Source organism: Drosophila navojoa, chromosome 4 (assembly GCF_054131105.1).
Source record: "Drosophila navojoa isolate 15081-1374.11 chromosome 4, UAZ_NAV_1.0, whole genome shotgun sequence".
In the NCBI taxonomy this organism is placed as follows: Eukaryota; Metazoa; Arthropoda; class Insecta; order Diptera; family Drosophilidae; genus Drosophila; species Drosophila navojoa.
In genome coordinates, this window is record NC_142892.1 from 12,354,646 (window position 1) to 12,359,089 (window position 4,444).

The window sequence follows — 4,444 nt, forward strand, 5'->3', positions numbered from 1 at the left end:
AACACCAGGCAAAAAGTGCAATCCATGCTAAACAATATATGTATGTATGTAGGCAAAGCTATATGAAAAAGAGCTGGCTATATCTAGCGACACCTTCGATGGGGGCTACAGGCAAAGGCAAGCGAAAACCAATTGCCACAGAAAGACCTTGAGATCTTAAGCCAAGACAAACAATAACAAAACAGCAGCAAATGCAACAATGCCGCCCCAGACAACAACAGCAACAACAACAACAACAACGACAAGGATAAGCAAAGGCACTTTTGTCTCCAACAGCGTTTTCCCTAACAACCGAGGTGATAAATAAAATTCTTTATATGCAATCTTTTAATGCAATTTACAATAAAATCAACATGGAGTTTAGTCTCTGGCGGACAGCAGCAGCAGCAGCAGGGGTAGCAGGGGCAGCACTAGCAGAGGCAGCCTCTTCCTTTTGGCTGCTCTGTCTGTTTGGTCTGCTCTGGCTGGCTAAATAACAAGGGGGCACAGCTTGATTTGACATTAGCACAATCCCACAGATCACCTTCCCAAAATGGTTTTCACCGCCGTCGCTGCTGCCAGTTGCTGGGCCTGAACTTTTGGCGAACACTGTACAGCGGAAATGGAGGCAGAGAGCGCGATGATCATTGCGACCAGGCAATAAATACACCATAGAAATGATGTACGGAAAATGATCGCAGCTTTAACTCTCTAGCCAGCCAGCTAGCCAGACAAACAGACTGACAGACGGACCGACTGAGAGTCAGCCAGGCAAGAGCTCCAGACCCACAACTCTTCAGCAGCGGCAGCAGCAGCAGCAGCAGCAGCTCAACGGGGGTGCTTCAATGCTGGTAAGACGCTGACGCACAGTGGCAACAAATCGATTTATATGTGCGTGAAATTTAGGTGCTTTGAGGTATTTGTTGAAGGTCAATTGGATTTGTGTAGACTGAGCCATTGAAAATGGAAATTGATATTGTTGAAATCGATGTAAAATGTTTTATTTTATTTATTTTTTTATATACTCCTTGAGAATCTTATGGAAAATATGTAAAATTACGTTACTTCTAATAAGCATTTGTCCTTATTTTTTATGCTATTTATAGTAATTGATCGTCAAATGATTGCCTATCTTTAAATATTAATTAATCTAGGAAAATAGAAGATATTTTTTAATTATAAAATATATATATAAATATGTAGAAAAATAGAACAATATTTTTCTATATATATTTTATAAAAAAGTATTTCTTATAAGTAAAAAATATATAAACAAATATTGAAAATATAATTTTAATAATATAAAATATATGTAGAAGAATATAATAAATTTTTTATATAGATTTCATATAATATTTTTCACATATTTTAAAATTGTAATTTAATTATAAAAAAGTTCTTTGTGCTCCTATAATAATTATCGCTTCTATTTATTATTCAATCTGATTTTCAGCTCTTATTGCAATGCCTTGTCCCAGTGTGCCCGCTTAGAATCAAGCAGCTGCCTAGATGCGGATGCTTGGGGCAGCCGCTGCTGCTCGTTTGGGCTACTACTGCGGCTGCCGCTGCTGCTGCTGTGGTTGTGGCTGCCGCTGCTGCTGCTGCTGTGGAGGCATTATTAATGATAAATGTGGCTTGCACTCATGATAAATACAGAGAATCGTTGAAAGGTATAAATCAATAATAGAGAAGTTTGTTTTGCTGTTAGGCGCAGGATGGAGCCGTGATTTGGCCAGCCACAAGGCAGCCGCCTGACAGACAGCCGGACAGACAGACAATGAGTATGCCAAAACATAATTCACCTCAAACAGTTGAGGAGTGCAGTGGTCCGCTGACTAATTAAACGTGGCAATTACACGAGAATCGAACAGAGACATAAAGGCGATGAGGCGATTATCAATAACAATTAGCCGACGCCTGCGACAAGCTGCCAGCAGTGGCGTCCAGTTGCCTGTTCTGTCCTGTCCTGTCCAATGGATGTTCGTCCCATGCATTTGAATGCACGAGTTACGCATCCATCAAATGTCAATTGTTTGTCTTTGGGTGCTGCTCCACCTTCTCGGAGCTCTGCTGGGGCAGGGACTGGGGCGCGCTTTGCCATTTCTCATAAATCATTCGAAGGCTCTGGCGGGCATTCGAGAACGTCTACGTCGACGTCGATGTCTTGTGGCTGTCAGATGTAGCTGGGAGCAGGAGCAGGAGCCGGAGCAGGAGCTGCAATTGCTTTGATGCCCATCCATGGCATTGAACTTGTCTAGCGCTGAGTGTCAGCCGGTTTGTCCAACTCCGTCGCAGTTGCCATGCGACGCCATCGAAAGTATTTGAGTTAGTGCCTGAGCATTGAGCTGAGAGAGAGAGAGAGATGGGGAGAGGTGTTTCTATATCTGATATATAATGAAAACGCAGTCAGCCTTAACTACATGGCTCGTAAATGGGAATTAGTTCAACTTTGTGCATTTAATTTAGCTGTTGCTGTTGAGGACTTTTTAATGGAGTCGTTTATGCATTTATAAGCCTGCAACTTAATGCACCTTAATGCCCCACCTCTGGCCACAATGCTCGCCTGCGGTTTGAGCACCGCCAACTATCAACTTTGCACATTAGACCAGATGAAACGAAACGAGCTCTTCGCATTGAATATTCTATGGCGGGCCAGCTGAAAGAGTCGGCAAACTTTGCATAGCAGCGAGCAGGTGCACTCCAGCTGGCAGCTCCCAGTGGACGCCTACGCGACGCGCCAGACTTGCCCATTTGCCCGTAGAGAGTCAGCTGAGTCATGCTCCCCAGCCTTTGTTCTTGACCAAGCCAATGACCTACAAGGATTCGTTAGTGGCATTCCTTCGTCTGCATCTCACTTCAGATTCATTTCAATCCGGCCGAAAGTTCGTTGCAGCTCACTTTCTTCTGGAGGCCAAAAGAATTGCGACCCACATAAATCATTCACAATTAGACGCGGCAGCAACTGCAGTGGCAGCAGCAGCCGCAGCAGAAGCAGCCGCAGCAGCAGCGGCAGCCTCAGCGGTCACGGCTCTAACACCTGACCGAGTTGCCGCCAGTTGCCCGTCCGATTGGACTCACTCACACACACAAACCCACGAAATGCTCAAAGAAATGCTCAAAGCAGGCGAACGAACGAACGAACGAGCGGCTGCTTGAGTGTTTCATTGCCGAAACGTTCCGCCAGTGCTTGCAACATGTTCGAGTTGGATGTTGGCGGTTGGCCACAGAGGCCCACAGCTAGACATGGCCAAGGTATCTCCATTGAGTGGCCGGCCAAGTGATGCGTCGACGCCGCAGTCGCGGCTCGAACTCGCAACTTGTTCTGTTCACTCTGAATCGTCGAGGCGTGCGGTACTGAAAGCCGGACAATATAACACGAATTAAGGCAATTCCTATAACCGGTTCGGAACGTAGCGACCCACAACAGCGGCGCGCGTACGCTCAACAACAACAACAACAACAGCAATAACAATAACAACAGCAACATAAATAAATAAATACAAAAGTAAACAACAACAACAACTGCGATTAGCTTTATATTTATTTCAAGCCATTCAAGTGCTTCGGTTTCAGTGTTTCAGTGTGTGTGAGTAATACCCTGTATATCCTCTCCAATAATTGGCGATCCATTGCGATCTGAGTGGCAGTGCGTGTGCCTGTGTGCCGAAATTCGCGTTAATTGAGCTGTAAGTGCTGATTTGTTGTACAAATTTGCATCGCTTGCAACGAGCCAAGTTGCAAAGCTGGCTGGCTGGCTGGCAAACGTTGAAAGGCCGCATAAACAAATCTGGCTGCGCGTCTTGGTTCACTGATTTAATGCCACAAACAGATTGCAGATTGTAGCTGTAACCACCGTCGCCGACGCAGCTGCCCCGCCTCCCCCCTCTCTCTCTCTCCCACTCTCCTTGGCCGGCTCCCCGAACCCCACAGCAGGCGCGCCCCTTCTATCCTGCTTGCAACATTGCAACCTGCTTGGAAGCTTGTTTCTGCGGAAGAGCCGCAGCCACCGAGCCAGAGCGCCAGGTGAGGAGCGACTCGCAGAGTCAGATCCGGCAAAAAAAAAAGAATATACAAAAAAGAAAAAAAAAAAACAGCCGACGAAGACGTCGTCCAAACATTTTGCCATTGAGCAAAAGAATTTCTTTAAAACAACAACAGCAACAACAATAACAACAACAACAACAACAACAACAACGCGCAAAGATTTACAACGCGGACCAAGCAAAAAGTGTAAAGCAAGCAAAGCAGCAAAAAATTAGCGCATACTGGAAGTGCATCTATATACGTGTATGCAGGTGTATGTGCATGAGTGTGTGTGTGTGTGCGAGTGTGCGAGTGTCTTTGCCAAGTGCTGGCAAAAAAGTTGTTTAACTAACCAAAAGAAAAAGTTTGAAAAGTGTCAACCTAAGCGGCGCGGCCAATAACCTAACGACAACCAACAACAACAACAACAACAACAGCAGCA